General features: G+C 45.0%; 1 protein-coding gene across 2 annotated transcripts in view; it reads left to right on the top strand.

The window, feature by feature from the left end:
- The first annotated feature begins 1228 nt into the window (after window positions 1-1228).
- Window positions 1229-26481, top strand: part of BLK (BLK proto-oncogene, Src family tyrosine kinase) — a 75865-nt gene continuing 50612 nt past the window's right edge. For both annotated transcript variants that reach the window (XM_058550401.1, XM_058550399.1), the window contains exon 1: window positions 1229-1394. The gene's annotated coding sequence lies outside the window, so the exon portion shown is untranslated. The remainder of the gene's footprint in view (window positions 1395-26481) is intronic.

The following is a 26481-nucleotide window of genomic DNA, read 5'->3' as shown; positions in this document are numbered from 1 at the left end:
AAAGATAAGATTTGAGACTTAGTTTAGACATATTCACATCAGCTACCAGTTATTTGAAGTTTACTATGTGCTAAATACTGTAATAGATATTTTTATACATTAATCCACTTATTCTCATAAAAACCTTTTGGGGAAATGAAGCAGATAGTTTCCAAGGACACTTAGATCCTAAGAACTCTATGTTGCTGCTGCTGTTGCTGTGAACATCTGTCAGAAAGCTCTTTCCTACCAGGAACTAACAGCGAGGTATTGTCTTAGTCCTAAAATCCAAGGACAGAAACTCCATGAGGATACTGAGATTCTGGATTGTGATGCCAGGCCAGGAGTAGAAGCAGGCCTATCTGAATTCTATCCGCCTCAAGGTTTCCAGACATAGAGGCAGGAGAAGAGCCCCCCCATTGGCTCCCTTTGTTCCATGTGTCAGAAAGCAGGCGACCAATGGCTCACCATGTCTGGATGGACAAACAAGTCTCCCGAGGTCATCTCAGCAACCTTCTTGGTCCTGTTGGTCCCTCAGCTGGTGTAGTACAGGACAACATCTCACCACTCTAGATGTTAGGGTCCCTTCCCCACCTCCTCCATCATTCTCTGCTCCTCTGAGTTTTCATAGCCAAGTGAAGCAGCACGATTGAAGAGGCCCTGAGATCAGAATCAACAACTGGCTAGAGTGCTATAAAAAAGAAACAGGGAATTAGCATTTACTTATTGAGAGCCAATTCTGTGCCTGTCACTCACACCCATTCTATCATTTGTGCTCATAGGATCTTATGGGCTAGGTGTTATCAGCACTTTTTGGAAGATGAAGCAAAACCAATACGGCTGAGAGAATGGCTGCCCTGGCTCCCACGAATGGCACAGGCAGCAGAGCCCAAGCTCTTTCTTGTCTTGCAGACAAATGTGGCCAGCCAGAGCGAAATACCCTGTAGAGTTAGCTTGACTCTGCGAGGCTCGGTACAGGAAAAACACCACCTGTGTTGTCAAACCAAAAGCCCACGAGAAAACTTTCTGGGGGCGGAGGGGCATTATGACCGATGTGGCCTGGGGCAGGAGAAAGACCAGCTGCCTGTGGCCCTTTTTCATGGGCTTTTCTGGGACAGTGGTGCCCACTGGGCCCAGTGAGCCCTTGGAAGCTTTTTGAAGCACTGGGGTGGAGGGGCGGGGCTCTTTGGGGGCGGCTGGTGAGGCTCTGACCACAGACCGAGGAACCTGCCATCTCCGCCTGGTGCTTGCTGCCTGCAGGAAGCCACGAGCTCCGTGAACTGATTGAGACGACTGGGATGGGCTTTTTCTTTGGGATTACATCAGAAGTTGCTGGTTATAGCTAGAAGGCTGCGTCACCACAAGGGCGCTGGGATTTGAAGAACTATGGTGAAAAGCCACTGAGCATCGCCAAGGTAAGACGCTACATCTTCTGCCTTCCTGATCGTCTCATTTCCTTCAACTGTGCAAACAGTGCTCTGAGGCCTGTAGCTGGGAGAGCGGGCAGGAACATCACTGTGGAGGCTATAGACAGAGAGAGAAGACATTAATGTGATCTGAGCCACAGCTATGAATAGACTGCCCCATTGTTTGTTTGTTTCTATTTTAGAGAGACTTTTCATTTATAAAAATTCATCTGGGTAGACTCTGCTTCTTGGGCTTTCTAAGCTGGAAAAGGCAGTGGATGTGCCACAGAGAAAAGACAGGAGAAGGCTGTGGGGTGGGGAGATGGGTGGGCACACACGTGGCAGCTGTGGGCATCAATCATGTTACTCAGCCTCCCTAAAAGTGACAGTATTGACATTTACGATGCAGAGCTAACAGGAGCTGGCAGTGATGTATGCAGAGTGTCTGACTCAAGGTCAATGATTGGGTGTTGCTTTTGTTTTATTTTGTTGGTTTTTGAATCAAGTTTTCCATTTTTCAGATACCATGGGTAGGGTGACGGAATAGATTTAATGATGATCTTTTGCCTAAGAGCTCTATTTTGGCCAACTTCGAAAAGGAAAGAATAACTGATAATATATGTTGAGAAAATTTTTTAAATTCTAGGGTTTTGACAACTTTTCTAGTCATTTTCTAATTGTCCATTGCTTCCACCCTCAACTATCCACATTACCAAGGAACCAAAGAATTGTTATTGTCGTGCTCCATAGTTATAGAGAAGAATTCTGCATGATACATGTAGATACTCCCCCCTTCAGGATGGGAGCTTGATTCCCCTCACTTTGAGTGAGGACTGGATGTAGACCAGAGTATGGGAAGGGAGAAACGGTAACTCCATAGTGGAGAATCCTGACAGACTCCACCGGCAGCAGGTGATCAGGTTAACAGAGTAACCCGCAATGCCAGTAGAGTCATGAGAAAACATCAGACAAACCCAAATTCAGGGACAGTCTACTGAATATTAGATCTTAAAAATTGTCAGGGTCATGAAAAGCGAGGAAAGATGGGGAAACGATGACACATCAGAGGAGAGTAAGGAGACACGACAACTAAGTCCAGAATTCACATCCTGGATTGGACTGGATCCTGGAAAAAAAAGTCATTGGTAAAAGTAGACGAAATCTAAATAAAGTCTGGAGTTTAATTAATATCATTGTACCAATGTGATTTCTTAGTTCTGGCAAATGTAGCATGTTAGGTAAGATGTTAATATTAGGAGAAAGTGAGGGAAGGGCATATGGAAAGTTTCCATAGTGTCTTTGTAATTTTACTGTAAACCTAAAATTAGCCCAGAATAAAATGATAAAAACAATTTATCTTCATCCTGCCTGAAGGCAGAAATGGTCAAAATCTGAACATGCTTGGGAAAGCTGGCATCCATGGCCCAGTGGTCCCCACTGTCTCTCGAACATTCTGGAACATAGCAGGCCTTTTGCATTTTTTACCATTCTCTTTCCCAACCCCCACCTTATTCCTGGAAAGCTCTATATTTCCCTCTCCTCATGGTATTTCTCATCATTCATCTAATTTTTCATTCAGCACATGCTTTCTGAGCCCTCACTCTGTGTCAGAGGGTTTAGGACTAAGTCCCCCACCCTCTGTCTGCCCGGCAGAGCTCACTGTGCTGATTCAGGCTCTCGGGGCTCCAAGCACATGCCCAGCTACCCAAACATGACCCCTCCCTGGTAAGGAAGCAGGAGGCCGAGAATGGAGGCAAGCGAAGGCCAGACACTGCGTGGAATACTGGATGGATTCTGCCATCCTCTGGGCTCAACCATCCCCACAGAGTCTGTGGCCAGTCAAGCAGCTGTGAGGTGTGCTGGAAAACAGTTTCCTGCGAGCAAAGCTGTGTCCTGAGGGATGCAGAGTGGGACTCGAAGAGCCAACTCCTGCTTGAGTGACAACCTGGCCTGGGAGCCCACTCTGCAGCCCTAGAATCTGCAGCAGCCAGAGGAGGCCACCAGGGGCCAGCATCCTTGCTTGTAAGGTCCAGGTGTGTGGAGAAGCTTGATATGCCCCCACCACCACCCCCACACCCCCCACAGGCCCCGCAGAGCAGGTGTGCCCTTGTTCAAAGATGATGTCTCAGCTAGATTAGAGAAACGCTTCAGAAGCAGGTGAGAAAGAAGAAAGAATTATGAAGCCATAGGAAGACAGCATTTAGATGAAAATCACACCACTTAGATGAAGATCAAAACTAAAGAGCTGCGATTACCACTGGGCCTAAAGTACCTTCCTGTCACATCTCCTGCTTCCCCCACTGCCAACCTGAATGCTTTGACTACACCAGCCACGCACTGCTTCTGGAAAGCACCAGGCCAGGCTCCTGCTAGTCCCTCTGCCCAGGATCCCCTCCCCGCTGTCTCATCTAGGTAAGTCCCACTTGTTCTAATTCTCAGGACCCGTGCCAATGTCTTCTCTTCAGTCACCAGTGCCCAAATCACCCCCTGTGTCCCCGTGAACCTCCAGCACGTGCTTAAAGCTATTTGTTTGCAGGTCTGCTGCCCTTCTGGGCCTGAGCTCCTCCAGGACAGGGACCAGGCCCTCCATCCCTTCCCCTCTGGGTCCCAGCACCCAGAACAGTGCCTGGCACAGGATGGGTACCCTGTGAAATGGCTCTTGAGTGAAAGAAACGAGGACAAATTCTTGAATGCAAGTGAAGATTAAGACATGAGGAAGAAAGTTTGAGGGAGGAAAAACGTGTAAGATTTAGAGATCACCCTTAGCCACAATGAGCTCTGATGCCATCGCCACATGAGGGTTTTAACGAGGGTCCTTGCAGAAGGAGACCGGTGTCACTAGGTCTCTGGCATGTTTTGCTCCCTGCAAGGCAGTGTGGGCCAGAGGACAGTGGGCCTTGGGGCCAGCCAGTTCTGTGCTAGACCTGGCTCTGCCACTTGCCAGCTGGGGGAGTGTGAGCAGATGACCGAGCTCTCTGTGAAATGGGAACAGTCGCACACAGCTCCAAGCACGGATATGAGAACTAAATTGAACAAGATGATGAGAGCACGGAGAATGAGGTGTAGAAGAGGCTCTGCCATGGTCCCTGCTGCTCCTGGGTGACCCCTGATCCCCACGGGCCACTGTGTGGCTCATGGGTGCTCCTTCACCAGAGGGCTGAAGCTTCCAAAACCACCTGGTGGAAGGAGATTCTCTTGGGTGCCTCGTCATCACGGCTCTCTGCTAGCCTCTCTGCACATCTTGATACCTGGGCTGCTGGGCCAGGACCAGGGTGAGGCAAGTGAGGCACCAGGGGTGCAAAATCTAAGAAGGCCCTCCCTCTCAGGGTCGCTCAAGTGCAGGGAATGTTCGTGTATGTTCGTGGAGTGTCTACAAGGGTATGAGATGATCTGAGCTTAATGGATTAAGTCAGGAGTTCTGACCTCTGGGACCATGGACCCCTGATGACTTTCATGGGGCCTATGAGCTCCTGGAGCTTGTATGTAAGCTTTTGTGGACATGCACACTCTTCTGCAAAGAGCATTTATGGCTTTCAGCAGATTCCTAAAGGATCTGCCAACCCCAAAATATTTGAAATCACCAAGTCCAATATTTGGTAAGAATAATTTAATTTTCTCTCTCAGTGTGTTGTAGATATGAGGAAGTGGAAAGAGCTTGGGCATAGGAGTAAAACAAAGCAGCCGTGGCTGAACGGTTCTGTAGCGTAGAGGCTGGACGCCGGGCCTTGTGGACCAGAGGGCCTGAGTTCAAGGTTCAGGCCTGCTCCTTCCTGGCCGTGCGACCTTGGACAAGTCACCAAATGTCTTCATGAAATAACAATAGTTTGACCTCACTCTGTACTGACATCCTTACCTACCTCAAGTCTTATTTCTTTATTTGTTGATAATAGCACATCGCAGGGTTATAAAAATTAAACCCCAAAGCCCTAATTCTAGGTGAGTTGAAACTGAAGAGTACACAATATTTCCATCTGGATTCTACTCAGGTCTCCATGTAAGAATCACCAGAGGAGTCCTTGCAACTTGAAAAGGCACATTTCACATTGTAACTTCTTCGACTTTTTTTAATGCACAGTACTTATTTTGAAATCTCGAAAAGGGAGGGAGAGCTTGGTTTTGTTATGATTCTCAAAAGAGGAAATGAGTTTAATAAGATTGAGAAACATGAATCTAGACATTTTGGGTGTTCACCTGTATCAAACTAGTCAGTCTGAGAGCTGTGTCTGGATCTCAGTGCTGGAGTGTCCAGGAATCGCACCCCTGAATCAGGCTCCGACTCTCTCTTGGCGAGGGCACGCCGTCCTGGGCTAGTGCTGAAGGCTGCTGTAAGGACCTAGGTGGGAAACTCACTGTGGCATTGTTGCTGCTACGCCATTGAGCCTGTGCTCACCATCCCACTCAGAACCACCCTAGGAGGAGCTGAGAGAGAATTACTCTCAGATTCCAGACCCGGAAAATCCATGCTTCTCTGGAGCAACGGATGTCCTAAGGACACTGACTCTTCAAACTGATAATTTCCCACTCTGCTTTGGACTCTGGGACCCCTAAAGCCAAAGCTGCCTCTAACCATTAGCAATTGGATCTCATGGTCTGTACTTCTGTGTACCAGCTGTGCCCTCAAATTTGCTTTGTGGCCCTAACTTACCCTTTCGTCTGATTTCTTCATCTATTTTTCTCTCCTATTGTTTTGTATTTATTTTTACAAATGGACTCAAATCTATTTGGAAACACCAGGAAATGAATAAATAAACAAGAACAGGACAGAATATTTGAAAGAGCTTGATGCATGGTGTGGGCACTCAATAAGAATTAGTTCCCTTTCTGTGTACAAAATAGAATTCCCTATTATATTTTTTTACCAAGGGGGCCAATTTATGGTGACATATTCAGCTGTGAGTCTATTATAGTTACACAAATAGCCTAAATTTCAACTATTTTTACAAATCTTCCACCTTGTATTGTTACAAAGATTATATATAATTATTTCATGCAAAGATTCCTTTCATTCCTGCAATGTCTATAGTACAACACAATTTTTTTAATAAAATAAATTCATTTTGTTAAAAAAATTTCATTTGAAGATGGGATCAAAAGTAATAAACAAATTTCATGATTTTATTTGGGTGGCCTTATGGGAAAGGCTGAACTCTCCTTTTCCTACATGTTAACATGGAAAAGGAAACTTTTCCCGTTTTCAGTATCTGTCAGTCTGTCTGAGAGACTCCCGGGCCCCTGTCAGTGCAGTGGGGAAGTGTTAGGTTAAGATAGATAGTATCTTCTAGATGAGAGCAGTGGTGTGCTGATAACTGTTTCACAACCAGCTTTCCGGGGAAACAAATGCACACATGTAGCCATACATAAATTTATTATACCTTTTACTGATATAAAGGATATGTAATACATAGTTTACAAATAGTAACAAAATATAAAATATCCTTTATTATAAATACCATATAGCCAATTGATTCTCCATAGAATGCTTTTGTTGACTTTTGCCAAACTCCTGTATCTGTAGTTAAGCAAGGGTGCAATTGATGCGAGAGTGTAGTGTTGGCATGAACATTTGTTGATCTTTTCATTTATGTTAAGTAAGACCAAAGTGAGACAACAAAGACGTCTTGGAACTGCACCATTAGTCAGTGATGTGACTGACTTCTTTGCTGAATTGGATAATAGTTTCTAATTACTCAAAAAAAAATTTCATCAATTTTTTTGGTGCTATTCACAGCTACAAACAGGACATGTTTTTAAGCTTAATCTACATTAACATTTTTTCCATCACTGTATTAAGTCTGGAAAATCAACAAACGAATCACCCCAGATTTGTAGCACTTGCCTAATCCTGTGGTGTAAACACTCCAAGCTGCCAACATGACTGAATATGAAGCTGGGAAGAGATGTGCTGCAGCACACCATTATACAGTGTTTCCACCATACAGATAGAATTGACGTGAACAACCTCAAGAGCAGAGCTAAAAGTAAAATGTAGTAAAATAAGAAGGAAGTGATAAGATTTTAGTGTTTATTACCTTTGTTTTTAATATAATTCATTTAATTATATTTTATATAATTTAATTTTAGATAATTTTAATTTTTTGTGGTTAAATTTGGAATAATGATGTGCTTAACAAATGGCTCAAAAAATTCCCTGAAATTTAACAATTGGCTCTTACAAATTGGCACGAGCAGGCCCTGGTACACCACTAAGAGGCAGAATATCTCAGTGCCAAACTGCGGATCAGCATCCTCTCTGCGTTTGATTTTGCTGAGCCAGGACAAGTGGAGAAGAACCTGCCTCCTGGGCTTTCCTGAGTCCTGAGGCTGGCAGAAGAGGCCCAGATACCCAGGTGGTCCTGCTGTGTGCTCGGTGGCAGGGAAAGATTGGGGGGTGCACGGCCCTGGATGGAAACCTTCCTACAGCCGCCGTGTCCCTGTACCAGTTGCTGCAGCTGGTGACCTAATTCTTGGAGACCATGGACCCCTGATGAGTTTCATGGAGCCTATGAGCTCCCTGAACCTGCCTGCAAGCTTTTGTGGACATGGGGAACCCTTCTGCAAAGAACATTTATGGTTTTTATCAGATTTCATCAAATCGGGAAGGTTTGGGGCTGCTGGCACTGGAAGGATTGGCTTCTGGTTTACTCCCAAGGGGAGAAGGTGGTTTTTCCATATTCTCTTGGATCAACGTAGGATTCTCTTCCTGTTCCAAGAACCACGCAGGGCAGCGCTCACCTGGGAGGTGTGTCACTTGTGTCAGCTAGAGGTATGAGGCAGAGATGTTTCCTCGAGTGGGCCAGGGCTCAGTGAAGTACAGAGGGTTCTTGTTGGCAACTGTCTGAGACTGTGATTGGTGCGGAGACACCTGCTCATGTCTCTCTTGACAACCGGGTCCGGTGGCCCTATCACAGGTGCAGAGGAGGGAAGGGGGACTGCACCCATATTTCTGCTGGGGCCTCACCTCAGCTGAAGCTGCTTGCTGTCTGGGCTGCTGGTGACAGGGGCCAGCTCCCACCTTCCCCTCTTGGTCAAATGAATCTTCCCAAGCTCCTTTGCTCCACGTTGTCACCAAGACAAGCATCCTCTGAGGACTAGCAAATAGGAAGTGAAAATAGCACCCCCAGAGAGGCTCCTAGCTCGGAGGTGAGAGAACAGGCCCTGTTACTGATGTCTCCCTCGCACCTGGGGCCCTGGCCTTCAGGAGGATCTCATTTGTTTGCATAATAAGGTCACACTCCTCTGTGGCATAGAAAAAAGGGTTTAAAACCTCTCTCCACAAGGCCTCTTGATGAGGGTGAGTGTGGATTGCAGTGGGTCAATGCAACATTCATTGCATCCATGCAAAATGACTTTGCAGTATTCATCTCAGCGGCTTAGAGCCTTCTGTTGTAAAACCAGGTTCCCCTGATTGCTGCCTACATGTAAAGCCTCTCTCTTGGGATGTGCACGCTGCCCCTCTCCCTATCCCCCTCTTCCTATATGTAAGAAAATGGACATCTCCACATCTGGTCTTTTTTTTTCTATTGATTGAAAAGCTTGTTGACACTTGAGTGAAGAAAAAGGCATAAAAAAGAATGTGGGAGAAATATGGGCCTTAAAAAGCTGGTTTTGTCCATATGTATACAATAGTACCCCTTATCCACAGGGCATACATTTCAAGACCCCAGTGGATGCCTGGAACTGAGGATAGTACTGAACCCTATGTATACTATGTTTTTTCCTATACATACATACCTATGATAAAGCTTAATTTATAAATTAGGCACAATAAGAGATTAGCAACAATAACTAGTAATAAAATAGAACAATTATAACAATATACTGTAATAAAAGTTATGTGAATGTGGTCTCTCTCTCTCTCAAAATATCTTATTGTGCTGTACTCACCCTTCTTCTTGTGATGATGTGAGGTGATGCAGCGCCTACCTGATGAGATGAAGTGAGGGGAATGACACAGGATTGTCACGCAGCATCCCAGGCAGGACAGAGAGGGACAGTGCAAGATTTCATCATGCTGCTCAGAATGATGCGCAATTTAAAATTTATGAATTGTTTATTTCTGGAATTTTCCCTTTAATATTTTCGAACCGTGGTTGACCGTGGTTAGCTGAAACCACAGAAAGTGAAACCGTGAATAAGGGGGGCCTACTGTAATGTAGTAAAGTTTATACTTAAGATCTTTTATGAATCTTCATGGTTAAATACTTTTAGTTCATTGCCGGTGGGAGTGACTGCTAGCCAATCTCCACTGAACATGTGCTCAAAAACTGTTTCCAACGTGGTGATCCGTGTTTGAGGTCGGCCTGAGTGACTGAGCAGTGTGCCCTTATTTCCCAGCCTGTGAGATTCAGCTTGAGAAGGGAGCACTTGCAGTGTGAGCCTTGGGTATCCTGGCAGTCTCTGGCATGCGGTGTTGGGGTGAGGGGTCCATTTTGGACTCTGTTTTAAGGGTTTTATAACTAGAAAGATAAAAAAGAGGACATCTCTGCAGACAAGGGGGTTATTGATACAGCGTGTGCTCATACACAGACACAGACACAGACACACAAGCGCACATAGAAACACACATGCACAAACACACAGGTTCATACATACACATGGATACACAGACACACACACGTGCTCAGACACACATATATTTATCAACAACAACAAAACCACCCATCACAGCAAATGCCATTGCAACAAAAGTGAATGAATAAATTCTGCCCCATAAAGAGATTTCCATGCCTCACCTATTTTGTAGAAATCTAGTCACTGGAGCACCATCCTCCTCAAAGTTCTTCTCATTCTTCATACTTTCTGTCGTACTAAGTTTTCTGTCATGAAATGGCAAAAAATCTCTGTCTTCCACTTTGAGCAGGTCTTGAGGAGGCAGAGAGCATCCATCTCCTACTCGCCTCGGCCCAGAGCCCAGCCTGGCGTGTTCCCCACGGGGACACCGTGGGTGGGGGACGGAGTCAGAGGAGGGACTGCAGAGCAGTGGATGAGGGAGATGAAGGAGGTGCCAGGTCTGCCGCTCTCCCGGGACTTGGCGTTACTTTCCTGCCTCCACATGGAAGGGGCGGGTCTGAAACCCTGGGGACCCCTGCCAGTCTTTCACCCCCTGCTAAGGGCGACTATCATCCCCCGGCATCTCCAGGAGAAGGCGTGTTCCCTGCAGAAGAAACTTGAAGTGGGGGAAGCAGGAGTCTTAGCAAAGGCCGGAGGACAATTTTAACACTCACAGGTGTCCCTGAGAGAGGGCAACGCTGGAATAACATCTGTCCCTTCCTCTCTCAAATGTGTCCCCAGATCCCCATCACTTTCTTTCAGGTCCTCCCTACCTGTGGACTAGACAATTGCCACTTCCTCGGAGCTCATCTCTCTGCCTTCAGCTTCTCCCACTCCAATCCATCCTACACGTGGCTGGCAAGGTCTTTCTAAAGCTCAGCTGTGGCCCTGTCACCCCCCAGGGTAAGATTTCTGTTGACTCCTCAGTGCCTGAGAACAAAGCCCAGGCCTCTGGAGACCAGGCAGGCTGGGTCTCCTTTCCCAGCTCTCTCCCGGTGTCCTTCTCCAGGCACGCTGGGCCCAGCGATCCTGTCTCCAAGGACTCCCTGGTGCCCATCGCATCTCAGAGCTTTTGCCGAACCCTCCTCTATGCCTGAAATGTCTATCTCCCCGAAGAGAGCTCCTGTGTATCCCGAAGGTCCAGTCCTAAAGTCTCAGCATCCGTGAGCCTTCATGGCCGTTCCTCGCCACCCCAGCCCAGGCACCACCAGGTCTAGTGGCTTCTTCCACTGGGCCCAGCAGGGAGCTAGAGCGGAAAGGGCTTTGGGCTGCCTGCCAGGTGGACATGGCTCTCTATCCCAGTTCCCCACTTACACAGCCCGTTTGTATTGCCAGGCCCCATTCGCACACCCAGAGAGCAGAGAGCCTTACCACAACTAGCTTGGCCTTCGGCCGGAGATCTTCGCTCCTCACTTCTGTCTGTCTGGCCACACCACAGGGGGCCTCTCTAAGACAGCTCTCCCACGTCCCACAGACCTGAGGGGAGGACTGCGCAGTGCTGAATTTGTCTCCTTGCTTTACTCCCTTTTACCTTCCCAAGGTCACACAGCCTGAGGACACTCAGGAATATGTATTTGGCTCATTTATCATTCCCCACCACCACCCAAAAAAGAATGTGCTGTTTGCAAGAACAATGAGGCTAAGGGGAATCTTTGAAATTGTTGACAATGACACCAGCTTCACAGAAGGTAGAGTGGGTTGAGCAAGTTTATTACGAAGGTGTTCCTATCTCTGGAAGAACATCTGGGGGCTCAGGGAAGTCATGAGACAGTAGGTCCGTGTGGGGTGAGTATGAATCTCAGTCCACACTTGGTGCAAAAATACAACATCTAGTCTGAACATCTTAACTTCTGCTGGGTGGTGGAAAATAACCCCAGTGAGCTCAGAGCTCTCCCTCCGTCTCCAGGGTTGGGTCCCAGTTCTGGGGGGGCTCGTGGGGCTCAAGACTTTGGGGGTGGCCCATCTGGTCTTCATTATCAATCTGCTGCTAGGATGTCTCATTCCAGCCTCTGACCCGGGTCAAGCCTTTTCTCAGGACTTCTGAGCCACATCACCGATGTGAGAATCATCGTGCCACTCCCTCTGGGCCACTGGGCTGGGGGGTCTCGGTGAGACCACTTGAGCCGCCATCTGCCCAGACTGACTCACAGCATTTCTCTCAGTCGGTCCACATCGTCTGGTCTAAGCCAAGAAAGTTCTCTTATTTCTACTTTCTGCTCCCCTCTGGCAATGGCTTGAATGTGGGTAAGGAGTAAAGTCATAAACCAATAGAAGAAAGAACATGCTTTAATATCTCAAAAAACATGTGTCTGCTCCACCTGCTGACAGAGCCATGTGTAAGCAACACGGGGCTTGTGGCTTTGATATTTTTTCCAGCATAAATGGGAACTTTGTTTATGAGCTATGTTGACAAGGTTAGGCAGCTGTGAACAGCCATGGAATGGGAAGACTGAAGGGGGAAGGGATTTGAGGCAGGATTAAGGAAGAAGGACAGCTTGCCAACTAGTTTGTGTTGAGGGAAGAATGGACAGTGGGATTTTGAAAGAAGAAAGCAGAATGTTCTACGTTCCTACCTGCAACAGACCCTGCCTCTGGCAATAAGCCTAGATCTGGTGGATCTTGGACCACCAGGAGAATGTCAAAATGCAGGTGGGCACTGATGGATCCTGTGGGGGAATGGGGGCCTCTACCCCTGGGGAGGGTAGGTTGCTCTGATTGGAAGTGAAGACACCCCCATCCCGGCTGCTGAGAGCTGTCAGAGGAAGGGAAGTCAGTGCTCTAAAGGAACTTTAAAGGGACAGGAGCCTAGTGACCCCAGTGGAGATAAAAGGTCCAGCTCAGGAGGCCAGCAAACGCTTGCAATATATGAGTGGCTGATCAGAGAATTCCAGTGGGCGGACTTGAGGGTTTGTGGGATACAAGGGCCCATGAGGAGATAAAGCTGAGAGAGCACCAAAGACCAAGCACACGTCGGGGTGCAGGTGGCTTTAGCAAGACGGGACAACAACCTCAAATTAGGACAGGAGGAGGAGCCTGAAACCAAGAGAGCTGGGAAGAGAGTGCCCAAGAGTGCCAGTGTGTGCCAAGCTAGTTCTGTTCCTAAGACTGTGTTTCTACAGCTGGGCACTGGCCTTGCCGTCTTGGCTCGGTGACTTCTTCTCTTTGGGCTTTAGGTTCCTACTCTGCCAAATGAGGGTGTGGACTAAATGGCCTCTGAGCATTCTTTCCAGTTAACCCTTTGATGGGTCTGCTCGGCATGTAATGCATTCTGGTCAAATGTGGAAGAGCTGCCAGTCCCTGAGTGCCAAGAAATGTGCCCGGTGCTTTGTGCACATGAGCTCACTTAATCCCCGCAAGAGCCCTGTGACATCATCAGGAACCCTCCAAGGGCCCGGGCAGGAAGGCCAGAGCCCAGATGCTGACACAAGTCTGTGTGACTCCAAAATCACTGCTCTTAACTCTCCGTTAGTCAGACTATCAACTGTCCACTGCGTGCAGAGCACCGACCTGGGCAGTACAGTAAGGCAAGAGAAGCTTATCACCCACATCCAGGTGAGGGCTAAACACAGGCTGTGAAATTGCAGCTTGCAGAATGATGCACAGCAACTGAGCAGAAATGGAGAGCCAAGGACAGGGGAGTTCGGGGTGGTTCTCACACAGCGTCTGGGAAACATCTGCCTGAGGAAGCTCCTATTCTGCTAGGAGGCGTCTGGCACAAGCTTGCCTGAAGAAAAGGCCCTCCAGAGAATGTCTCTCTTGTCCTGTGGGCTGGGTTGGTACATGCCAGCTTCCTTTTTCCCTTTCTTGGTGAGCATCATCCCTGTCTACCCATCAGCTCAAGCCTCCTTGCTGCAACTTCCTTTCCTCCATTGCTCCCTACGTCTGTCTACCCTTCAGGATCAGACCTCTCCCGGAATTCCCCCTGCCTTATTGTCTTGTAATTGTCAGTCGTCAGTTGTTACTTATTGTGACCTGCAGTCAGCCAGACTCTCACTAGGCCCTGAGGGCTCAGAAACGAGTCGCCGTTAAATTACACATGTACAGCCATCCTTCTCATCCGAATCTGCCTGTGATGGATTTGTCACTGAGGTCCTGCCACACGCTTTGGAGCTATCAGATGAGGGAGCCATTCATTTATCAGGGGCCAGAAGAGCCTTGATGGAGGAGCTTCAGGAGGAGGGGTTTCATGGGGCTCAGGGGAACCCTGCCCTCCACTGGGAAGGAACTACCCCGAGAGCAGAGTGTGCTGATTGCTGCTCTTACCGCTTGTATCCCAGATCAGGCGCAGATGAGAGGAGACAGTTAGGAGCTTGGCCTGTGGGAAGCGAGCCAGGCCTTGAGGTCTGAGCTGTGCTGCAGCGGGCGCTGCTTTTACTTAGCAAGCTCTGTACTAATGACTAGCGCACTGACCGTGACCCTTAAGAAGGTCAAGTGGCCTCCTGATTGCTGAAGCTGCTGCCCCTCTGGCAGGTTGCACTGTAGGAAGCTTTTCGATAATTTTCTCTCAGTGGCTGTTGTGAGAGTGGCTAACCTCCCAGCACCCTTGGGGACTCTGTGAGGACCCCGTGTCTCCAGCATCAGCAAATGGGAGCAGGAAGCCCAGACGGGCCCCAGGCTCGGCAGGAGAGGAACTCCAATGCCGTCTAACCAGGAACAGGTCTGTCGCCTTTGACAAGTCATTTACTTCTGACTCTGCGGATCAGCCTATGTGTGGGTGGTGTGAATCTAAAAATCGGAGGCTCACATAGATTTAGACATGAAATTCCTCATGCTGCTTGTAGGAACTAGTCTCCCCATCAGCCCAGACTCAGATGCAGTGCCTGCTGGGAACCAGGGTGAATGCTGGGAGTGATGGATGTGCTCTCACTCCTCTTTCAGCCGCATGCTTGGGTTCTGTGCTCATCTGGGTCTGTGCGAGCTCTGACTGGGGCTGCCGTGCCTGCCTGCCTTCTCAGCCTGCTCAGGAGGGAAATCACAGAAAGAGCTGGCTGCCTAGAAGTGGAAGAGGGCCCCAGCCATTCGGAAGACCATTCGGAAGAACAGGCTAGTTTTGTATAGCTGCATCATTTATCTCCTTTCTTTAAAACTGTAAAAATTATGTAATACCAAAAAAAATTGAAAACAGACAGAAGCCATCAATAACTCCACAAACTTCACGTTTCTACCCAAGAGCTACTTGTCTTGCTTCCTAGGATGCATTTTTTCATCACTCAAATCATAAGGGACATAGCACTTCTGCTTGCTTGCTTCCTTCCTTCCTTCCTTCCTTCTTTTCTTTCTTTCTTTCTTTCTTTTTCTTCATAACATAAGTATCTTTCCCACGGCTACATGTCTTCCCAATGATCATTTTTGAGGCTGCATAATATTTCATTGCGTTAACTCTATTTACCCATTTCAACTGGACATTTAGTTTGCTTCCTTTTTTTTTTTTTTTTTTAACGTTATAGAGGACTATGATTAAAAACAAAAGAACGTGTAGCTTGCAAAGCCATTCGGAAGTACGTCATGCAGCTGAAGGCTATTCTTTCCTACTCCCTCCAAAGAATGACAATTACATAGGGAGACAAACTGCTCATTTTGGGGGTGGAGCAGGGTGGACTTCAAATTGCATTTTAAGTCATGGTGACAGTGGCTTGAGATTTGCATCCTCTCATCCAGCTCCCTTGTTGTCAGCAGCTGTATTTGCTGGCCAGGGTTGACCACTGATGCGGTCTTTGGCCAGAGAACAGACTTTCCTCTCTGTGAAATGAAATGACTCATAAGGAAACAAAATCTAAGGCTTTGGCCTCCTTTGTCCTGTAGTCTAAACGAAGGTCCTTAATCAGAGGTCCAGGAATTGTTGTGAGGGTTTTGGGTGGAAGATCCTGAAACTGGGCACAAAATTTGACGTGTATGTGCATAAGTGTATTTTCTGGGGAGAGTATCTGTAGTTTCACCAGATTCCCAAAGGAGGCTGTGACCCCCAAAATGCTTTTAAAAAGCAACTGATCTCTCTCTCTCTCTTTGTCTCTCTTTCTCTCTCTCCCCTGTGCTCCCCACCTTTTGGGAGTCTGAGATTTAAATGAAAGAATCCTAAAGACCTGTGTCTACATATAGAGGTCCAGTCATGGGGTGGGGAACGTATTATCCCCATTTTAATGATGAGGAAACTGAGGCTCTGAAGTACTTCTAAGGGTACACAGCTGGCATGTGGGGAACCCTGGATTTGAACCCAAGTCTGTTTCACTGCCCCAAGTCTGTGTGCGAATACCCATTATGTTAAAGCGTCTTATGGTTAAGAAAGTTGCCTCTATTTTTACTTCTTTACACAAAGCTAATTGCTAATGTGTTAAAGTAAGAGATTCTGCCATGATTATGGTCATCCATGGTTCTTAACTAAAGGAAATGTTTTGGCATTTGTTTAAAGCCTTGCATTTCCCTCCAGGGAGTCAGGCTGACACAGAAATATTTGTGGTTGGTTAATTGTTCTTTCCTGCTGCGAACATTAACCATAGGAGGTAAGCCGTGTTTATCAAACTGAAATGTTGTCACTCAAGGCTTAAGGAGCCAAAGAAACTTTGAAATTCGTGAGACCAAATCTGACAATTCAACCCAACGGGTGGGAGACATCAGCCCACGATTTCCTGAATATCACTGGGCCTTTTCGAATAGATGTTTTTATCAACAATAAACTATTTGGCACCAGTAAGTGACTTTGGCTTCCTAAATGTTTTTGCTTTCCTTTCTTTCTTAGTAATCCTGTCCTGAATCTCCTTAAACTCAGGTGTATACCTGGAGGCGATGAAGATGGGCTATAATTCAATTTCACGTCTCCTTGCTTCCTCTAGGAATCTCTGCTAAGTTAACCACTTATTATTACTGAAAATTGGCAGCCCTTAAAGAGGAAAGACTTCCTGAAATATGGAAAATAATCATGCAATAAAAGAGAGTAAATTGTAATTTTATCTTGGGCATCTTAGATGTAATACAACATTAAACATTGGATCAATGTACCTTGTTGGCCCCAAAGTATTGGCTAATGATCAAAAATCAGTATATAGAATAACACTGGCTTTGGAATAAATAACATCTTTCTACCATTGTCCTGGTAAGTTAAACTGTTTTTAATTTTTGGCAGTGGGGTATTGGAGGGAGGCAGATAAGTAGGCATTTCTTATGTTTGGGTTTTTCCTGATTGATTGATTGATTCATTTACTCAAAAGAAAAGAAAAATTTACTTCATATCTAGTATGTTCCCAGTGCTGAGATGGGCCTTGAAGATGTAAAGATGAAAAAAAATAGCCCCTTTCCTTGAGGCACTCACAAGGAGTCTAATTTAGAAAGCAGACATTACACAAAAGCCCCAGTATACTGTGATTGGTGCTGCGGGCACAGAGGAGGGGGTGATTTAATGGATACAGGGTGCCAGAAAGGCTCCCGGAGTTGATAAAGCCTGACTATGTCTTGAATGAAGACTAGTTCTTCAATCAGACCCAGGGAATGACACCCAAGAAAATCATCTTGACTGTTTCTTTAGCTCTTTTCCAGACCTTATTAATGTGGTCTAATCAATATCCTTGTTAGCATGTAAAAATCCTCATTCCACACACCACTCTGAAATGAGCTGACAACATGTCAGTTATTCAACAGGGATGTGGATAGTCTGGAAGACCGATGGTTCTAAACTTTTAGATTTTATAATTTTGGTCTCGACAGAGATTTTTATATGGCACTCTATAGTTTACAAATTACTGAAATGATATCATTTGATCCTTTAAGGCAAGAAGGAAATATATTCCTAGCCCTACTTTATAGATAAAGCAACTGAGGTTCAGAGAGATTTAAAAGTCTTGCCCCAAATCACACTGGCTTCTCAGTAAATAAATATACTTATTTCTTGATGGTTTGGGGTCACTACTATAATATATTATTGTGCCAGGCTTTAATAATAACTACTGACATTTATTGAGTGCTTACTATGTGTTAAAGCACTACTCTAAGTACTTTATAATATTTCATCTTATTTAATATTAAATCATTCAGGAACTCGCTTAATCAAAGCATTTTTGGCTTTTTTGCCTTTGCTTCATCTTACAGATGAGTCCAGATTATTTACTTTCAAGCTTTTCTGGGCAACATAGTATGATTGTTTTCTTAAAAATTAATTATTAATTAATTATTAATTAATTGATAAAGGCTGAAGCGAGATTATCTCAAAATTTTTTGCACTTGAGAGAATATTTATTTTCACGTTTTATCACAATTTACCCGATCCCTCACCTCCATGCCCACAGCCTGGATTGGCCTTTGGTGGTGAACGTCAGCAGAGGTGCCTGGGTCCCAGGGTGCGTCCACACGCTGGGCCTAGCTGGGGCTGCTGATGACACTGTGTGGCTGGCTCAGGAATTGGGACCCTGAATCTGAAAGAGAGTGTCAATAGGCTGGGAGGTGGGGATGACAAAGGCAGGGGAACCAGGCTGAGGGCAGTAGAAATGAAGACTGGTGATTCATGGACCGTGATGGAGGCAGAGAGGGAGCTGAGAGGGGAAGAGAAACTAGAGAATCGTTCCTAACGGGATCTCTGTGTAACCGCCATAGGCTCCTTTGGGCCATGAGAATGCAGGGCCTGGACCATCTCCCTGTTCTGTCCTCATTCTTGGCGGCTCTGAGCCGAGCTCAGGTTACCACCTAGACACTGCTGTTCCTCTGTGCCTCCATAAATCTGCAGTGGAATCATGGGCCCACCGAATGTTAGGGCTGGGGGCCACGCGGAGATCATCCATCCAAAGCCCTCGAGACAGAGCAAAGAGGTGACTTGCCCGAGATGCACCAGAGGCTACTAAATTGATACTGAGTGATCCAAAGAGGCCCTTAAGGCATTACAAAGTGCTAAAGTGTCTTCAGAACAGTCAGAAAGAGGTAGGATGTGCTCAGAACCAGTTGGGAGCATTTATTAAATTCCACGTTATTTAAACGAGGACGGCTGGCAGACTTTGGTGTCTATGGAGACTCTGTATGAACAAGACTGGGGTGACCACAGCAGCCCAGTACCCAGCCCAGCTACATTTCATACTTTACCGTTAACTTGGAGAAGTCTACGCCTTGGAGGGTATTTAACTCATTGATTGGCCTGTCTCTTGTGAGGGAAATATTTGGAATTTTTTACAGGTCACAATAGCTACGGTATTTTATTATATTGAACCTGATAAAACCTGTAATGACACCAGATCTGCTGAGATATTTGGGATCCTCCCCTCTCGTACAACGGAAATTTTTGTTTCAGGAGTTCAGGAATTTTAAGGAAAATCCTGAGATTTTACCTGAATGGAGTCTAGACAATTTCTCTGCCCCGATCACCTGGACCATGTGCTGCCAATTGCTGAGTCAATGGTCATTCCAGCTCAGCTGAAAAACACAACTAAAATAATAGGGCCACAGTCTGTCCACAGGATGCTCCCAACACTGCTCACCTAAATTTGAGAAAACCCAGTTGTCCCTTTGTGAATGATGCATTCATGTCTCAGTCCCACTCTGAAGCCATCGTCATGGCAGAACTAAACGTGGGAACAAGGGTGTCTAGGTGCTGTAGGCGAGAGCCCCGCAATGGCCTCCCTCAGGGTTTCTGAGGCCCAACAGGCCACCCAGTTCTCCCAAGCCTTATAAGAGCAGAGTGAGGGCCCCTCCTGAACACTGAGCTCGAGTGGTAGGAGGTAGGGGAGAAATAATAGGGGGGGGGGCAAGTGAGCCTGTGCAGAGGTGCTCCTGGCCGCCCTGCCTTTGTGGGCCTTCTCTGCCCACCCAACCCCTGCAACCCTCCACCGGCCCCACCTCTGAGCTATAGCAGCCCCTGGGCCGGTCACTGTCTCGAGGCTGGTTCGCTGGTGAATGTGCCTGTGTAGCAGGGCCACCCCCAGGGTTACGGGGGCATTGGTTCCAACCCTGGCTGTGCATCAGAATCACCCAGGGGGAGGGGAGGCTTTAAAAAACAGATTCCTGGCCCCACCTCAGACTTGCTGCATCATGTGGGGAGCCCAGGAAGCAGCTACAGTCCCAGATCGTTCCTAACACAACCAGCCAATACGCTCACCAGCACAGGAACTGGGACCCACCAACCTCACCTCGGCCCTGCCTGTTCCTGGCCATGTCCCCATTCCAGGGTTAGTGCACATGTGGCCTTGGCCTCCTCTCGAATCCTCCCACTGGCTCCTTGATCCAGTGTCTCTTCTGGGAATCCTTCCCCTATTCCCCAATATGGGCCCAGCGGTCACCACAAACACCCACGGTCCTTACGCACGCACGCGTCTTCAGGGTTTCACCCTGTTTTGTCAGTAAGTGCCTTGAGGGAAAGATCACCCCCTGGGCTGGCAGTGGAGGTGCCATGGCAGAGGAATGAGGAAGGATGGGCCTGGGTTTGCAGGCCTGCCTGACTCCACAGCCAGCTGAGGGACCTCAGACAAAACTTGCTCTGTCATCTCCATTTTTTTCTTATTTGTACAGTGGGATCACCCATGCCTGCCTCCCAGGAGGTTGTGAGGATTAAATGGGAGCTGAAACAGTGCCACAAGGCTGGAGAGCATGTCAGTGGCTTCACCCTGAGTCCCCACAGCCTGGCGAGTACCTGGGACAAGTAGGCACCTGGTGCCTTTTGGTTCTCCCCTGTGCCCCCTTAACTCCCATATTTCTTATAACATTACTTCCCCTCTTTGCTTGTTTTCTGTTGCCCTAATCTGTGCACTTATTTTCTCCTCCCTTCCGTTTTCTTTGACTTTATTCTTTTTCTGACTGCTTAAGCTGGTCACTTACCTCATTAATTTTCGGGTCTTTGTCTTTTCTAACATCAGTATAAGCATTTAAAATATACATTTTCCTTAGATGCACCATTTTAGCTGTTTATACTCCTTTATACCTTGTATCTTACACAGTTGTGTTGTATGAGGTGTGTGCCTGGTGGGGCATAAACTCCATGAGTTGCTTCATTCACCTCTGTTTTCTTCAGAGCAGTGGTTTCAAGTGGGGAATCATGGTCCTTTAGTGGTTCATAAAATCAATTTAGTGGTTTGTCACAAGCTGAAAAGACAGCCTGCAGAATGGGAGAAAATATTTGCAAATCATATACCTGATAAGGGATTAATATCTGGAATATATAAAGAACTCCTGCAACTCAACAACTAAAGAATAAATAACCCAATTGAAAAATGGGCAAAGGGGGCCGGCCCTGTGGCTCAGTGGTTAAATGCGCACGCTCCGCTACTGGCAGCCTGGGGTTCGGATCTCGGGTGCGCACCAATGCACCGCTTGTCCCGCCATGCTGAGGCAGTGTCCCACATACAGGAACTAGAGGGATGTGCAGCTATGACATACAACTATCTACTGGGGCTTTGGGGAGAAAAAGGAGGAGGATTGGCAATAGATGTTAGCTCAGGGCCGGTCTTCCTCAGCAAAAAGAGGAGGATTGGCATGGATGTTAGCTCAGGGCTGATCTTCCTCACAAAAAAAAAAAAAATGGGCAAAGGACTTGAATAGACGTTTCTCCAAAGAAGACATGCAAATGTCCAACAAGCACATGAAAAGATGCTCAACATCACTAATCATTGGGGAAATGCAAATCAAAATCACAGCAAGATATCACCTCACACCCATTAGGATGGCTACTATCAAAAAAAAAAAGGAACATAACAAGTGTTCGCAAAGATGTGGTGAAATTGGAACACTTGTGCACTGCTGGTAGGAATGTAAAATGGTGCAGCCACTATGGAAAACAGTACGGCAGTTCCTCAAAAACTTAAACAACATGCTACTGAACAACCAATGGATCACTGATGAAATTAAAGGAGAAATCAAAAACTATCTGGAAATAAACGAAAATGATAATATGCCATATCAAACCATATGGGATGCAGCAAATGCAGTCCTGAGAGGGAAACTCATAGCGATACAAGCCCACCTTAACAAACAAGAAAAAGCCCAAATAGGCAACCTTAAATTACACCTAACAGAACTAGGAAAAGAAGAACAAACAAAGCCCAAAGCCAGCAGAAGGAGAGAAATAATAAAAATCAGAGCAGAAATAAATGAAATTGAGACCAAAAAAACAGTAGAAAGGATTAATGAAACAAAGAGTTGGTTCTTCGAGAAGATAAACAAAATCGACAAACCCTTAGCCAGGCTTACTAAGAAAAAAAGAGAAAAGGCTCAAGTAAATAAAATTAGAAATGAAAGAGGAGAAATTACAACGGATACCATGGAAATACAGAGGATTATAAGAGAATACTATGAGAAATTATATGCCAACAAATTGGACAATCTAGAAGAAATGGATAAATTCTTAGACTTATACAACCTCCCAAAATTGAACCAAGAAGAAATGGAGAATCTGAATAGACCAATAACAAGTAAAGAGATTGAAATAGTAATCAAAAACCTCCCAAAAAATAAAAGTCCAGGACCAGGTGGCTTCTCCAGTGAATTTTACCAAACATTCAAAGAAGATTTAATACCCATCCTTCTCAAACTATTCCAAAAAATAGAGGAAGATGGAACACTTCCTAAATCATTCTACGAGGCCAACATCACCCTGATACCAAAACCAGACAAAGACAGTACAAAGAAAGAAAATTACAGGCCAATATCGCTGATGAACATTGATGCAAAAATCAACAAAATATTGGCAAACCGAATACAACAATACATTAAAAAGATCATACACCATGATCAAGTGGGATTTATACCAGGGACGCAGGGATGGTTCAACATCCGCAAATCAATCAACGTGATACATCACATCAACAAAACAAAGAATCAAAACCACATGATCATCTCAATAGACGCAGAGAAGGCATTTGACAAGATACAACATCCATTTATGATAAAAACTCTCAATAAAATGGGAATAGAAGGAAAATACCTCAACATAATAAAAGCCATATATGACAAACCCACAGCCAACATCATACTCAACAGGGAAAGACTGAAAGCCATTCCTCTGAGAACAGGAACGAGGCAGGGCTGCCCACTCTCACCACTCCTGTTCAACATAGTACTGGAGGTTTTGGCCAGAGCAATTAGGCAAGAAAAAGGAATAAAGGGAATCCAAATAGGTAACGAAGAAGTGAAACTCTCACTATTTGCAGATGACATGATTGTATATATAGAAAACCCTAAAGAATCTGTTGGAAAACTATTAGAAACAATCAACAACTACAGCAAAGTTGCAGGGTACAAAATCAATCTACAAAAATCAGTTGCATTTCTGTATGCTAATAATGAACTAACAGAAAGAGAGCTCAAAAAGATAATACCATTTACAATTGCATCAAAAAGAATAAAATACCTAGGAATAAATCTTACCAAGGAGGTGAAGGACCTATACAATGAGAACTACAAGACATTATTGAAAGAAATCCATGATGACATAAAGAAATGGAAAGATATCCCATGCACGTGGATTGGAAGAATAAACATAGTTAAAATGTCTATATTACCTAAAGCAATCTACAGATTCAATGCAATCCCAATCAGAATCCCAACGACATTCTTCACAGAAATAGAAAAAAGAATACTAAAATTTATATGGGGCAACAAAAGACCCCGAATAGCTAAAGAAATCCTAAGAAAAAAGAACAAAGCAGGAGGCATCACAATCCCTGACTTCAAAACATACTACAAAGCAATAGTAATCAAAACAGCATGGTACTGGTACAAAAACAGACACACAGATCAATGGAACAGAATTGAAAGCCCAGAAATAAAACCACACATATACGGACAGCTAATTTTCGACAAAGGTGCTAAGAACATACAATGGAGAAAGGAAAGTCTCTTCAATAAATGGTGTTGGGAAAACTGGACAGCCACATGCAAAAGAATGAAAGTGGACCATGTGCTATCGCCATTCACAAAAATTAACTCAAAATGGATCAAAGACCTGAAGGTGAGACCTGAAACTATAAAACTCATAGAAGAAAATATAGGCAACACACTATTTGACATTGGTTTTAAAGAAATCTTTTCGGATGATGTGCCTACCCAGACTAGGGAAACTAAAGAAAAAATGAACAAGTGGGACTTTATCAGATTAAAGAGCTTTTATAAGACTAATGAAACCAGAATCAAGATGAACAGACAACCAACCAGCTGGGAGAGAATATTTGCAAAACATACATCTGACAAGGGGTTGATCTCCATAATATATAAAGAACTCACACAACTGAACAACAAAAAAACAAACAACCTGATCAAAAAATGGGCAGAGGAAATGAAGAGACACTTCTCCAAGGAAGATATACAGATGGCCAATAGGCACATGAAAAGATGCTCAACGTCACTAATCATCAGGGAAATGCAAATCAAAACAACACTAAGATACCACCTCACGCCCGTTAGAATGGCTATAATCACCAAGACAAAAAACAACAAACGTTGGAGAAGATGTGGAGAAACAGGAACCCTCATACACAGCTGGTGGGAATGCAAATTGGTGCAGCCTCTATGGAAAACAGTATGGAGATTCCTCAAAGAATTAAAAATAGAGATGCCCTATGATCCAGCCATCCCTCTACTGGGAATCTATTCAACGAACCTGAAATCAACAATCCAAAGAGGCTTATGCACCCCTATGTTCATTGCAGCATTATTCACCATAGCCAAGAAGTGGAAGCAACCTAAGTGTCCCTCGACTGATGATTGGATTAGGAAAATGTGGTATATATATACAATGGAATACTACTCAGCCATAAAAAAAGACAAAATCGTCCCATTTGCAACAACATGGATGGGCGTGGAGCATATTATGTTAAGTGAAATAAGTCAGAAAGAGAAAGACAAACACTGTATGATCTCACTCATATGTGGAATATAAAACAACACATGGACAGAGAAAACTGGACTGTGGTTACCAGCGGCAGTGGGGGTGGGGGGTGGGCACAAGGGGTGAAGGGAGTCATATATATGGTGATGGACAAACAAAAATGTACAACCCAAAAATTTCACAATGTTAGAAACCATTAAAACATCAATAAAAAATAAATAAATAAATAAATAAATAAATAAAAACTTAAACATAGAATTACCATATGACTCAGCAATTCCACTTCGGGTATATACCCAGAAGAGTTGAAAGCAGGGTCTCAAAGAGATAGTTGCATACCTATTTTCATAGTAGCATTATTCACAATAGCCATGGTTGAATGAATAAACAATGGATAAATTGTTGAATATACATATAATGGAATATTATCCAGCCTTAAAAAGAAAGGAAATTCAAACACATGCCACAATGTGGATGACCCTTGATGACATTATGCTAAGTAAAATAAGCCGGTTACAAAAAGACAAATTCTGAATGATTCCACTTTTATGAAGTATCTAGAGTAGTCAAACTCATAGGGACAGAAAGTAGAATGGTGGTTGCCGGTGGCTGGCGAAGGGGACATTAGGAATTGTCCTTTAATGGGTACAGAGTTTCGATTTTGCAAGACAAAAAAGTTCTGGAGATTGGTTTCACAACAATGTGAATATACTTACCATTACTGAACTGTACATTTAAAAATTAAGATGTTAAATTTTATGTTATGTATATTTTCTGAATTAAAATTTTTTCTAAATAAAGAAATAGAATAGAATTGAAAATATTCAAGTGCATTACTTGAGGTAAGGGTAAGAAACATTTCATGGCAAGGGGGATGTGTGTGTGTGTGCGCACCTGGGTGTTCTACCCTGCAGATGTACAGTATATTTCTTACCTATGGTCATAGTAACAAAGAAAAAGAATGTTGACAAACACTGCAGTGGATGACCTCAGACCACACAGCACAATGAGGTGCTCATACCTGTGTGGTTCGAGACCTCACCTCCCCTGTGGTGCAACAGAGAGCAGTTCAGAAGAACGGCTGCTGTGGCTCTGTTGCTCTCACTTCCCAAAGAAAATTCCTGATCTACTCGAGAAACACTTATGTCTATTGAGGGAAAGATAATCTAGTAGGTGTTGTACATTCTCCATCTTCTCCCATTTTCCCAAGAACTAGAATCAGATGTGGGAAAGAAAGGAAATGACAAGTATTTAGCATACTCACTAACTGTAGAAGGAGGAAGAGAGAGAAAGAACAAAGGAAGGAAGAGAGGAAAGAAGGAGAGAGGGAGAGAGGGAGGGAGGGAGGGAGGGAGGAGAGAGAGAGAGAGAAAAGAAAAGAAGGAAGGAAGGAAGGAGGGAGGGAGGGAGAGAGAGAGAAACAGAGAGAGAAACAGAAAGAAAGAGAGAGAGATAGAAAGACGAAAGAAAGAAAGAGAGAGAGAAAGGAAGAAGGAAAAAAAAGAAAGAAAGAGAGAGAGAGAAAGAGAGAAAGAGAGAAGGAAAGAAGGAAAGAAAGAGAGAGAGAGAAAGAGAGAAAGAGAGAAGGAAAGAAGGAAAGAAAGAGAGAGAGAGAAAGAAAGGAAAGAAAGGAAGGAAGGAAGGAAGGAAGGAAGGAAGGAAGGAAGGAAGGAAGGAAGGAAGGAAGGAAGGAAAGAAAGAAAGAAAGAAAGAAAGAAAGAAAGAAAGAAAGAAAGAAAGAAAGAAAGAAAGAAAGAAAGA

The sequence above is a fragment of the Diceros bicornis genome, chromosome 11, assembly GCF_020826845.1.
Source record: "Diceros bicornis minor isolate mBicDic1 chromosome 11, mDicBic1.mat.cur, whole genome shotgun sequence".
In the NCBI taxonomy this organism is placed as follows: Eukaryota; Metazoa; Chordata; class Mammalia; order Perissodactyla; family Rhinocerotidae; genus Diceros; species Diceros bicornis.
This window is presented reverse-complemented; position numbering and strand designations above follow the sequence as displayed.